Source organism: Manis pentadactyla, chromosome 1, assembly GCF_030020395.1.
Source record: "Manis pentadactyla isolate mManPen7 chromosome 1, mManPen7.hap1, whole genome shotgun sequence".
Classification (NCBI taxonomy): domain Eukaryota; kingdom Metazoa; phylum Chordata; class Mammalia; order Pholidota; family Manidae; genus Manis; species Manis pentadactyla.
Window position 1 is genome coordinate 45,524,532 of NC_080019.1, and position 14,623 is coordinate 45,539,154.

The following is a 14,623-nucleotide window of genomic DNA, read 5'->3' on the forward strand; positions in this document are numbered from 1 at the left end:
TTTGTTGTGTGTACTTTTGGTATCATATATAAGAAACCAATACTTAATCCAAGGTCATGCAGATTTACTTCTCTTTATCTTCTTAAACTTTTACAATTTTAGTTCATAATAGAGGCTTTGATTCCTCTTATTTTTTGTATATGATGCAAGATAGAAGTTCAATTTCATTCTTTTGCATAATGATACTCAATTTTCCCAAAGTTATTTGTTAAGAAGACTATTTCCCCCCATTTAATTGTTTTAGAACTCTTGTCAAAAATCAATTGCTATTAAAAATTGGGCAGAGGATATGAACAGATGCTTCTCTAAAGAAGAAATTCAGATGGCCAACAAGCACATGAAAAGATGTTCCACATCGCTAATTATCAGGGAAATGCAAATTAAAACCACAATGAGATATCACCTCACACCAGTTACAATGGCCTACATAGAAAACACTAGGAACAACAAATGCTCGTGAGGATGCAGAGAAAGAGGAACCCTCCTACACTGCTGGTGGGAATGTAAACTAGTTCAACCATTGTAGAAGGCAGTGAGGAGGTTCCTCAAAAAACAAAAAATAGAAATACCGTTTGACCCAGAGACTACACTCCCAGGAATTTACCCTAAGAATGCAGGAGCCCAGTTTGAAAAAGACATATGCACTCCTATGTTTATTGCAGCACTATATACAATACCCAAGAAATGGAAGCAACCTAAGTGTCCATCAGTAGGTGCATGGATAGAGAAGAGGTGGTGCATATACATGATGGAATATTATTTAGCCATAAGAAGAAAACAAATCCTACCATTTGCAACAACATGGATGGAGCTAAAGGGTATAATGCTCAGTGAAATGAGCCAGGCAGAGGAAGACAAGTACCAAATGATTTTACTCATCCGTGGAGTATAAGAACAAAAGAAAAACTGAAGGAACAAAGCAGCAGCAGACTCACAGAATGCGAGAATGGACTAACAATTGCCAAAGGGAAAAGGACTAGGGAGGGTGGGTGGGAAGGGAGGAATAAGGGGAATCAGGGGCATTACAATTAGCACACATAACATGGGAGGTGTCACGGGGAAGGCAGTATAGCACAGAGAAGACAAGTAGTGACTCTACAGCATCTTACTATGCTGATGGACAGTGACTGTAATGGGGTATGTGGTGGGGATTTGATAATGGGGGAATCTAGTAACCACAATGTTGCTCATGTGATTGTATATTAATGATACCAAAAAAATTCAATTGCTTACAAATGTAAGAGTTTATTTCTGAGTACTCAGTTCTATTCCATTAGTCTATGTCTGTCCTTAGTTATTACCACACCATCATGATTACTATAGATATAGTTTTGATATTAGGAAGTTTAAGTCCCCCAACTTCATTCATTTTCAAGACTGCTTTGTCAATCTGGGTCCCTTCAATTTCCATATGAATTTTAGGATCAGCTTGTAAATTTCTGTTAAAAAAACTCATCTGCAGGGATTGGCTAAAAGATGATGGGGTGAATAGTGAGACAGAAACCTCCTCTGAAAATCACACATAATATGAAAATATAGCAAATACAATGAATCCTGAAATAGCAACAGGAAAGAAGTCTGTGGCAGACTGCGTACAACTGGGAAAACCAGCAGACTTCAAGGAAAAGGGTAATGTGCCAAAGCTGTGAACCAGTGGGACCCAAGCCCTTTCCCCACCCCAGCTCACTGGCAGGAGGAAGAGAAATGGAGTGGGGAGGGGGTGGAGGCCTAGGACCGCTGAACACCCAGCCCTGGAGGTCTGTTCTGGGAACACGAACCTACATTGCATGGTGCTCTGGAGATTAGGGGGGTTGGAAAGCGAAGACAGGGGAATACTCAGAGAGACTGAGATTCCAGCTGCTTGTGGAGAACAGATCCCCACAACCGGTCACTCTGGGACAAAAGACAGGCGGGCAGTCAGAGAGACTTCCCAATAGCAAGAGGGCTGGTAAAGGGGAAAGGACTGCACAGAGCTTCCTGCTCAGGAGAAAAGACAGGTGGACAAAATTGTCTGGGCTCACTCTTCCCAGCACCTTGGGACTTTCAGGAGCTTCAGGAGTTCCATCCTCCTGGCTGTCAACACAGCTCTGAGGGCTCCCACAATGATGTGCAGCCTGCTGTGCCTTCCTCACAGCTGGCACATGCTCCCAAATCTGTTCCCCCACCACTGCACCAGGCTAGCAGAGGGCAGCCCCACCTAAGACAACTACAAGAGCATAGCATAAAGGTCTCTTCCATGTGTGCTCGGCCTGTGACCCCTGCCATTGCTTCAGACCATCCAGAGGGCAGCCCCACCTAAGGCAGCCACAGGAGAGTATCCAAGAGGCTGCTCCCTGCATGTGCAGCACACTGCCTCTGACAGTGGAGGCAGGCACTATGACTGGGAAGCAGGAAAGAGCTCTCTCCTCACAGCAGGCATCAGCCTGCTCACCTGTGACCCCTGCCACTGCTCCAGGGGATGAGCAGCTCCAGAGAGTAGAGCTTGTGGGTACTAGAGGGCACCACCTACACCAAGTTATTACTACAAATATGAAGCGTCAAAAGAACCTGGTAGAAATAAAAATCCCAGAAACACCAGAAAGAGGGCCAAGTGAAACTGAAATCACCAATCTTCCTGAAAAAGACTTCAACATAAAAATCATAAATATGCTCATGGGGCCACAGAAAAATATTTAAGACCTCAGGGAGGAATTCAATAACAAGACAGAAACTTTGAAAAATACACTATCCAAATGAAACATACAATAGAGGGATTTAAAAGCAGATTGGATGAACTAGAGAAGATGATAAATGAAACAGAAATTAGGGAACAGGAATACAAAGAACTGAGGCACAGAGAGAATAAAGAATCTCTAGGAATGAAAGAATATTAAGAGAACTATGTGACCAATCCAAGCAGAAAAATATTTGCATTATAGGGGTACCAGAAGAAGAAGAGAGAGAAAAGGGATAAAATGTATCTTTGAGGAGGTAATTGTTGAAAATCTCTCCAATCTGGGGAAGGAGAAAGCCTCTCAGGCCATGGAGGTGCACAGATCTCCCAATGCAAGAGACCCAAGGAAGACAACACCAAGACATATAATAATTAGAATGGCAAAGATCAAGGATAAAGACAGACTTTTAAAAGCAGCTAGAGAGAGAAAAAAGATCACATACAAAGGAAAACCCATCAGGCTATCAGACTTCTCAGCAGAAACCTTACAGGTCAGAAGGGAGTGGCATAATATATTCAACGCAATGAAGCAGAAGGGCCTCGAACCAAGAATACTGTGCACGACAAGATTATCATTTAAATTTGAAGGAGGGATTAAACAATTTCCAGGTAAACAAAAGCTGAGAGAATAAATTCTACCTCCCACAAACCATTTCTACAGTGTATTTTGGAGGGACTGCTATAGATGGAAGTGCTCCAAAGGCTAAATAGCTGTCACCAGAGAAAATAAAACCACAGTAAAGGAAGTAGACCAACTAATTACTAAGCAAATGTAAAATTATATCAACTAACCCAAAAGTCAGTCAAGGGATACACAAAGAGTATAGAATATGACACCTAATATATAAATAGTGGAGGAGGAAGAAAAAGAAGGGAGGAAAAAAAAGAACCTTAAGACTGTGTTTGAAATAGCTTACTAAGTGAGTTAAGTTAGACTGTTAGATAGTAAAGAAGCTACCCTTGAACTTTGGTAACCACGAATTAAAGACTGCAAAGGCAATAAGTATGTATCTATCAGTAATCACTCTAAATGTAAATGGTCTGAATGCATCAATCAAAAGACATAGACTTACAGAATTTATAAATAACCAAGACCCTTCTATATGCTGCCTACAAGAGACTCATTTCAAACCCAAAGACATACACAGACTAAAAGTGAAGGGATGAAAAAAGATATTTCATGCAACTAATAGGGAGAAAAAAGCAGGTGTTGCAGTACTTGTGTCAGACAAAATAGACTTCAAATCAAAGAAAGAAATAAGAGATAAAAAAAGACATTACATAATGAAAAAAGGGTCAGTCCAACAAGAGGATATAATCCTTATAAATATCTATGCACCCAACATAGGAACACCCAAATATGTGCAACAAATACTAACAGAACTAAAGGGGGAAATAGAATGCAGTGCATTCATTTTAGGAGACTTCAACATGCCACTCATTCCAAAGGACAGATCAACTGGACATAAGATAAGTAAGGACACAGAGGCACTGAACAACACATTAGAGAGCAGATAGATCTAACAGACATCTATAGAACACTCCACCCAAAAGCAGCAGTATACACCTTCTTCTCAAGTGCACATGGAACATTTTCCAGAATAGGTCACATACTAGGCCACAAAAAGAACCTCTGTAAATTCAGAAGGATTGAAATTGTACCAAGCAGCTTCTCAGACCACAAAGGTATGAAACTAGAAATAAATTATGCAAAGAAAACAAAAAAACCCCACAAACACATGGAGGTTTAACAACATGCTCCTAAATAATCAATGGATCAATGACCAAATAAAAACAGAAGATAAGCAATAACAATGACAATTGACAAAAATGAGACAAATGATAATAACTGAACAGAGTAAAATCTGTGGGAAGCAACAAATGCCATGCTGAAAGGGAAGTATATTGCAATACTTAGGAAATAAAAACAATCCCATATGAACAGTCTACAATCACACTGAAACTACAAAAAAAGAAGAACAAGTGAGGACCAAAGTCACTAGAAGGAGAGACAAAGAGCAGAGCAGAGCATAAATAAATAAAATTGAGTAGAATAAAATATTAAAATCAATGAAAGCCGGAGATTGATTGGTTCTTTGAGAAAATAACAAACTAGATAAACCTCTAGCCAGACTTATCAAGAAAAAAAGAATCTATACACATAAACAGAATCAGGAATGAGAAAGGAAAAATCACTATGGACACCACAGAAATACAAAGAATTATTAGAGAATATTATGAAAAATTACATGCTAGCAAATTGGGTAACCTAGAAGAAATGGACAACTTACTAGAAAACTACAATCTTCCAAGGCTGACCCAGGAAGAAACAGAAAATCTGAACAGACCAATTACCAGAAATTAAATTGAATTGGTAATCAAAAAACGACCTAAGAACAAAATCCCTATACCAGATGGCTCCACCATTGAATTCTACCAAATATTTAGTGAAGACCTAATATCCATTCTCCTAAGTTTTCCGAAAAGCAGAAAAGGAAGGAATACTTACAAACTCATTCTGTGAGTCCACCATCACTCTAATATCAAACCAGGCAAAGACAACACAAAAAAAGAAAATTAACAAAGAAATTGAAGCAGTAATCAAAAAACTACCCAAGAACAAAACCCCCGGGCCAGATGGATTTACCTCAGAATTTTATCAGACACACAAAGAAGACATAATACCCATTCTCTTTAAAGTTTTCCAAAAAATAGAAGAGGAGGGAATACTCCCAAACTCATTCTATGAAGCCAACATCACCCTATTAATAAAACTAGGCAAAGACCCCAACAAAAAATAAAATTACAGACCAATATCCCTGATGAATGTAGATGCAAAATACTCAACAAAATATTAGCAAACCGAATTCAAAAATACATCAAAAGGATCATACACCATGACCAAGTGGGATTCATCCCAGGGATGCAAGGATGGTATAACATTCGAAAATCCATAAACATCATCCACCACATCAACAAAAAGAAGGACAAAAACCACACATGATCATCTCCATAGATGCTGAAAATGCATTCGACAAAATTCAACATCCATTCAAGATAAAAACTCTCAACAAAATGGATATAGAGGGCAGGTACCTCAACATAATAAAGGCCATATATGATAAACCCACAGCCAACATCATACTGAACAGTGAAAAGCTGAAAGTTTTTCCTCTGAGATGGGAACAAGACAGGGATGCCCACTCTCCCCACTGTTATTCAACGTAGTACTGGAGGTCCTAGCCATGGCAATTAGACAAAACAAAGAAATACAAGGAATCCAAATTGGTAAAGAAGAAGTCAAACTGTCACTATTTGCAGATGACATGATATTGTACATAAAAAACCCTAAAGACTCCACTCCAAAACTGCTAGAACTGATATCGGAATACAGTAAAGTTGCAGGATACAAAATTAACACACAGAAATCTGTGGCTTTCCTATACATTAACAATGAACTAATAGAAAGAGAAATCAGGAAAACAATTCCATTCACAATATCATCAAAAAGAATAAAATACTTAGGAATAAACCTTACCAAGGAACTGAAAGACCTATACCCTGAAAACTATAAGACACTCTTCAGAGAAATTAAAGAGGACACTAACAAATGGAAACTCATCCCATGCTCCTGGCTAGGAAGAATTAATATAGTCAAAATAGCCATCCTGCCCAAAGCAATATACAGATTTGATGCAATCGCTATCAAATTACCAACAACATTCTTCAAATAACTGGAACAAATAGTTCAAAAATTCATATGGAAACACCAAAGACCCTGAATAGCCAAAGTAATCCTGAGAAGGAAGAATTAAGTTCAGGGGATCTCGCTCCCCAACTTCAAGCTCTACTACGAAGCCACAGTAATCAAAACAGTTTGATACTGGCACAAGAACAGAGCCACAGACCAGTGGAACAGAATAGAGACTCCAGATATTAACCCAAACATTTATGGTCAATTAATATATGATGAAGGAGCCATGGATATACAATGGGGAAATGACAGTCTCTTCAACAGATGGTGCTGGCAAAACTGGACAGCTACATGTAAGAGAATGAAACTGAATCACTGTCTAACCCCATACACAAAAGTAAAATCAAAATGGATCAAAGACTTGAACGTAAGTCATGAATCCATAAAACTCTTAGAAAAAAACATAGGCAAAAATCTCTTGGACATAAACATGAGCGGCTTCTTCATGAACACATCTCACCGGGCAAAGGAATCAAAAGCAAAAATGAACAAGTGGGACTACATGAAGCTGAAAAGCTTCTGTACAGCAAAGGACACCATCAATAGAACAAAAAAGTCCCCTACAGTATGGGAGAATATACTCATAAATGACAGATCTGATAAAGGGTTGACATCCAAAATATATAAAGAGCTCACACACCTCAACAAACAAAAAGCAAATAATCCAATTAAAAAATGGGCAGAGGAGCTGAACAGACAGTTCTCCAAAGAAGAAATTCAGATGGCCAACAGACACATGAAAAGATGCTCCACATCACTTGTCATCAGAAAAATGCCAATTAAAACCACAATGAGGTATCACCTCACACCAATAAGAATTGCCACCATCCAAAAGATAAACAACAACAAATGTTGGAGAGCCTGTGGAGAAAGGGGAACCCTCTTACACTGCTGGTGAGAATGCAAATTAGTTCAACCATTGTGGAAATCAGTATGGAGGTTCCTCAAAAAGCTCAAAATAGAAATACCATTTGACCCAGGAATTCCACTCCTAGGAATTTACCCTAAGAATGCAGCACTTCAGTTTGAAAAAGACAGGTGCACCCCTATGTTTATCACTGCACTATTTACAATAGCCAAGAAATGGAAGTAATCTAAATGTCCATCAGTAGATGAATGAATAAAGAAGATTTGATACATATACACAATGGAATATTACTCAGCCATAAGAAAAAAACAGATCCTACCATTTGCAACATGGATGGAGCTAGAGGGTATTATGCTCAATGAAATAAGCCAGGTTGAGAAAGACAAGTACCAAATGATTTCACTCATATGTGGAGTATAAGAACAAAGGAAAAACTGAAGGAACAAAACAGCAGCAGAATCACAGAACCCAAGAATGGACTAACAGTTACCAAAGGGAAAGGGACTGGGCAGGAGGGGTGGGAAGGGAAGGATAAGGGCAGGGATAAAGAAAGGGGGCCTTACGATTAGCATGTATAATGTGGGGGGGCATAGGGAGGGATGTGCAACACAGAGAAGACAAGTAGTGAGTCTACAGCATCTTACTACACTGATGGACAGTGACTGTAAAAAAAAAAAAAGAAAATTACAACCAATATCCCTCATAAACATAGATGCAAAAATACTCGATAAAATATTACGAAACCGAATTTAAAAATACATCAAAAATATCATCCATCATGATCAAGCAGGACTTATTCCAGGGACGCAAGGACAGTACATTATTTGAAAATGCATCAACATCATACACCACATCAATTAAAAGAAGGACAAAAATCATATGATCATCTCCATAGAGGCCAGAAAGCATTAGACAAAATTCAACATCCATTCATGATAAAAACTCTCAACAGAATGGGTAAGAGGGCAAGTACCTCAATATAATAAAGACCATATATGACAAACCCACAGCAAACATCATACGTAATGGTGAAAAGTTAAAGCTTTTCCTCTAAGATCAACAAGACAAGGACGCCCACTCTCCCCTCTTATATTCAGTGTAGTACTGGAGGTCCTAACCACAGCAATAAGACAACACAAAGAAATAAAAGGCATCCAGATTGGTAAAAAAAGAAGTCAAATTGTCCCTGTTTGCAGATGACATGATGTACATAAAAACCCAAAAGAATCCACTCCAAAACTATGAGAACTAATAACTAAATTCAGCAAAGTTGCAGGATACAAAATTAATACAGAGAAATCTGCAGCTTTCCTACAACTAACGAACTAGCAGAAAGAGAAATCAGGAAAACAATTCCATTCACAATTTCATCAAAAAGAATAAAATACCTAGGAATAAACCTAACCAAGGAAGTGAAAGACCTATACTCTGAAAACTACAAGACATTCTTGAGAGAAATTAAAGAAGATACCAATAAATGGAAACACATGCCGTGCTCACGGTTAGGAAAAATTAATATTGTCAACATGGCCATCCTGCATAAAGCAATCTACAGATTCAACGCAATTCCTATCAAAATACCAACAGCATTCTTCAATGAACTAGAGCAAATCATTCTAAAATTCATATGGAACTGCATAAGACCCAGAATTGCCAAAGCAACCCTGAGAAGGAAAAATCAAGCTGGGGGACTTATGCTCCCCAACTTGAAGCTCTACTACAAAGCCACAGTCATCAAGAATATTTGGTACTGGCACAAGAACAGACCCATAGACCAATGGAACAGACTAGAGAGCCCTGATATAAACCCAATCATATATGGTCAATTAATATATGATAAAGGAGCCATGGATATACAATGGGGAAATGACAGCCTCTTCAACAACTGGTGTTGGCAAAACTGGACAGCTACATACAAGAATGAAACTGGATTATAGTCTAACCCCATGCACAGAAATAAACTTGAAATGGATCAAAGACCTGAATGTAAGTCATGAAACCACAAAACTCACAGAAGAAAACATAGGCAAAAATCTTCCCAATATAAGCATGAGCAACTTCCTGAACACAGCTCCTCTGGCAAGGGAAACAAGCAAAAATGAACACATGGGACTACACCAAACTAATGAGCTTTGGACAGCAAAGGACACCATCTGTGGAAAAAAAGGTGTCCTACAGTATGGGACAACATATTTGTAAGTGACATATCTGACAAGGAGCTATTATCCGACATATATGAAGAACTTACACACCTCACCCCAGCTGGGCTGCTGCCCACACTGGGCAGCAGCGATGGAACTCAGTACCCAGTACCTACTGGAAAACTGCAGTGGGACCTGGAGGCCAAGCACGTGGAAGTGGAGGACACAACTTCTAATCATTCCATGTCCAGCTTCCGAGTCCTCGTAGTGTCATCCAAGTTCGAGGGGAAGCCGCTGTTTCAGAGACACCGGCTGGTGAACACGTGCCTAGTGGAAGAACTCCTGCACATCCATGCCTTTGAGCAGAAAACCTTGACCCCAGAACAGTGGGCCTGTGAGCAGCAGAAATGAGGGACCAGAATCTGCACAGCCATTAAATTTTATTAAACAGGGGGGTGAAAAAAAGAACTCACACACCTTAACACCCAAAAAGCAAACAATGTGATTAAAAAATGGGTAGGGGATCTGAACAGACAGTTCTCCACAGAAGAAACTCAAATGGCCAACAGGCACATGAAAAGATGCTTCACATCACTAATCATCAGAGAAATGCAAATTAAAACCACAATGAGATATCACCTCACACTAGTTAGGATGCCCAACATGGAAAAGACAAGGAACAACAAATGCTGGTGAAGATGTGGACAAAGGGGAACCCTCCTATACTGCTGGTGGGAATGTAAATTAGTTCAACCATTGTGGAAAGCATTATGGAGGTTCTTCAAAAAACTAAAAGGAGAAATACCATTTGACCCAGGAATTCCACTCCTAGGAACTTACCCAAAGAAAACAAGACCCCAAATTCAAAAAGACATATGCACCCCTATGTTTATTGCAGCACTACTTACTGTTGCCAAGATAATGGAGGCAACCTAATTGTCCATCAGTAGGTGAATGGATAAAGAAGATGTGGTACATATACACAATGGAATATTATTCAGCCATAAGAAGAAAACAAATCCTACAATTTGCAACAACATGGATGGAGCTAGAGGGTATTATGCTCAGTGAAATAAGCCAGGTGGAGAAAGACAAATACCAAATGATCTCCCTCCCTTATGGAGTATAACAACAAAGCAAAACTGAAGGGACAAAACAGCAGCAGACTCACAAAAAGGGACTAGTGGTTACCAAAGGGGATGTGTGGAGGAGGCTGATTGGGGAGGGAGGGAGAAGGGGATTGAAGAGCATTGTGATTGGCTCACATAGTGTGTGGGGGGTCACAAGGAAGACAGTGTGGCACAGAGAAGACAAGTAGTGGCTCGGTGGCATCTTACTACGTGGCTGGACAGTGACTGCAATGGGATGTATGGGGGACTTGATAATATGGGTGACTGTAGTAACCACAAGTTTTTCATGTTATACCTTTGTAAGACTGTATATCATGATACCTTAATAATTTTTAAAATTGAGCTACAATTTTTGATAAAGTTGCATTGCATCTGCTGATCAGTTTAAGGAGTATTGTCATTTTAACTATACGCAGTCTTCCAACCCATGATCATGCAATGGTTTTCCAGTCATTTAGAACTCTTTAATTTCCTTCAGCAATGTTTATAGTCTCCAGTGCATGTGTCTTGAACTTTTGTTAAATTTATTCCTACATATCTTATTATTTTTATGCTATTGCAAGTGGAATTATTTTCTTAATTTCAATTTTTAGAGTGTTCATATCTTTGCAGAAACACATGAAATATATAGAAATATAGTATACTTTTAATACTGGTTTTGTATCCTGAAAACTTGCTGAACTCTTTTATTAGTTCCAATAGTTCCATTGTGGGTTCCACAGGATTTTCTATATATAAGGTCATGTCATCTGCAGGTAGAGGTAGTTTTACTTCTTCCTTTCCAATCTCGATGTTTTTTTTTTGTTTTTTGTTTTTTTTTTTATGATATAATGTCACTATGTTTCAGCTTTTATTAAGTAGTTTGTATTGCATTGTTTGTACAGAAATTCAAAACGTGTCGCAGAGACCATCTGGGGGATCAGCACTAATACTGTCATGTTATTATTTTTTTTTTTTTAATAATTATTTTTTATTGAAGGGTAGTTGACACACAGTATTACATTACATGAGTTTCAAGTGTACAACACAGTGGTAGAACATTTATATACATAATTCTAGGTTCCAGCTATCACCCTACCAGGCTGTTACAATATCTTGACTATATTCCTTATGCTATACATTACATCCCGGTTACTAATTTATTTTACCATTGGAAGTCTGTCCTTTTTTTTTTTTTTTTTTTTTTTTTTTTGTGAGGGCATCTCTCATATTTATTGATCAAATGGTTGTTAACGACAATAAAATTCTGTATAGGGGAGTCAATGCTCAATGCACAATCATTATTCCACCCCAAGCCTAATTTTTGTCAGTCTCCAATCTTCTGAGGCATAACAAACAAGTTTTTACATGTAGAACAAATTCTTACATAATGAATAAGTTACATAGTGAACAGTACAAGGGCAGTCATCACAGAAACTTTCGGTTTTGCTCATACATTATGAACTATAAACAGTCAGTTCAAATATGAATACTGATTTGGTTTTTATACTTGATTTATATGTGGATACCACATTTCTCTCTTTATTATTATTATTTTTAATAAAATGCTGAAGTGGTAGGTAGATACAAGATAAAGGTAGAAAACATAGTTTAGTGTTGTAAGAGAGCACATGTAGATGATCAGGTGTGTGCCTGTAGACTATGTGTTAATCCAAGCTAGACCAGGGCAATAAAACATCCACGTATGCAGAAGATTTCTCTCAGAACGGGGGGGTGAGGTTCTAAGCCTCACCTCTGTTGATCCCCAATTTCTCACCTGATGGCCCCCCTGCGACTGTGCCTGTCTTAGGTTGTTCCTCCCTTGAGGAATCTTACCCGTCTCTGGCTAACCAGTCATCTTCCGGGGCCATACAGGGAAATGTGAAGTTGGTAAGTGAGAGAGAAGCCTTATTGTTTGAAAAAGTTAGCTTTTTACTTCTTTGCATATTTATGCCCTGTGGCTTCTATGCCCAGCATTTGTCTTGAGGTATCTTTACCACTTGGAAGAATTATGATACTCGGTAAATTTGATATGAGGCACGAATTCTATTTAAGGGTTGTAATTAGGAAGGAAGAAGAAAAGCTATAGAAGTAGCAGGCGGAAGAAAACATGGGAAGATTGATTATTTCTTTGATATATCTTCTTGTAGAGTAACTTCAGCATGTATAGGTTTTAAGCTACTACTTAAATTGCACACACACATTAACATAATAGGAGTATAGTTACATAACCAAAGCATATCTGTAATTACCAGCCATCTGCAGTGAAACCAAGAAAACCAGTTAGGCACCTTAGGCATTTGTGAAAACTTATCTATGATATGGTGGATATTGTCCAAATGAACTTGAACAGTCTGAGAGAAATCAGACAAATTAAAACAACCCATTCCTGGGGACTGTTCACATGCCATATGTTCTTTTAACAATAAATAGTTTGTAGTTGTAAGACTTTGGAGCGCTACAATTTGCACTTCTCCAAATTCTTGGTTGAGTTCCAACAGTATAGATCCAGTCCAATTTTGTTGTTTTACTGTATGCACAGGCCAGCTTAGATATCTCCGTCCTCATTCCCATGGCAGGTCCAGGAACCGGTGGGACGAGTGCATCCACAGCTGTAGCAGTGTGTGGATCTTTGTTGGGGTTTTTTGATGATCATCTTCTGGCATGAGTCTTCCAGAGGGTGCAGATGTTGGAAGTTCTTTTTCATATCATATCTTAGTTCATTTTCGGGGTAGCCCAATTAGGCTTTGATCCTCTGTATAAACACAAACAGACCCTTTGCCTACACTTTTATATGCCCTTTATACCCTTGTGTAGAACTCGTTGGAGGTTACCACACAGGAACTGCCCTTTTTTTTTTTTTTTTTTTTTTTTGCTATCACTAATCTACACTTACATGACGAATAACTCTCCCCTATACCAGGTCTCCCCTATAAACCCCTTTACAGTCACTGTCCATCAGCATAGCAAAATGTTGTAGAATCACTACTTGCCTTCTCTGTGTTGTACAGCCCTCCCTTTTCTCCTACCCCCCATGCATGTTAATCTTAATACCCCCCTACTTCTCCCCCCCTTATCCCTCCCTACCCACCCATCCTCCCCAGTCCCTTTCCCTTTGGTACCTGTTAGTCCATTCTTGAGTTCTGTGATTCTGCTGCTGTTTTGTTCCTTCAGTTTTTCCTTTGTTCTTATATTCCACAGATAAGTGAAATCATTTGGTATTTCTCTTTCTCCGCTTGGCTTGTTTCACTGAGCATAATACCCTCCAGCTCCATCCATGTTGCTGCAAATGATTGGATTTGCCCTTTTCTTATAGCTGAGTAGTATTCCATTGTGTATATGTACCACATCTTCTTTATCCATTCATCTATTGATGGACATTTAGGTTGCTTCCAATTCTTGGCTATTGTAAATAGTGCTGCAATAAACATAGGGGTGCATCTGTCTTTCTCAAACTTGATTGCTGCATTCTTAGGGTAAATTCCTAGGAGTGCAATTCCTGGGTCAAATGGTAAGTCTGTTTTGAGCATTTTGATGTACCTCCATACTGCTTTCCACAATGGTTGAACAAACTTACATTCCCACCAGCAGTGTAGGAGGGTTCCCCTTTCTCCACAGCCTCGCCAACATTTGTTGTTGTTTGTCTTTTGGATGGCAGCCATCCTTACTGGTGTGAGGTGATACCTCATTGTAGTTTTAATTTGCATTTCTCTGATAATTAGCGATGTGGAGCATCTTTTCATGTGTCTGTTGGCCATCTGTATTTCTTTTTTGGAGAACTGTCTGTTCAGTTCCTCTGCCCATTTTTTAATTGGGTTATTTGTTTTTTGTTTGTTGAGGCGTGAGAGCTCCTTATATATTCTGGACGTCAAGCCTTTATCGGATGTGTCATTTTCAAATATATTCTCCCATACTGTAGGGATCCTTCTTGTTCTATTGATGGTGTCTTTTGCTGTACAGAAGCTTTTCAGCTTAATATAGTCCCACTTACTCATTTCTGCTGTTGTTTTCCTTGCCCGGGGAGATATGTTCAAGAAG

At 38.9% G+C, this 14,623-nt stretch overlaps 1 pseudogene; it reads left to right on the plus strand.

The window, feature by feature from the left end:
* Positions 1-9,627: 9,627 nt before the first annotated feature.
* Positions 9,628-9,928, plus strand: LOC118918407 (bolA-like protein 2; annotated as a pseudogene).
* Positions 9,929-14,623: the final 4,695 nt, after the last annotated feature.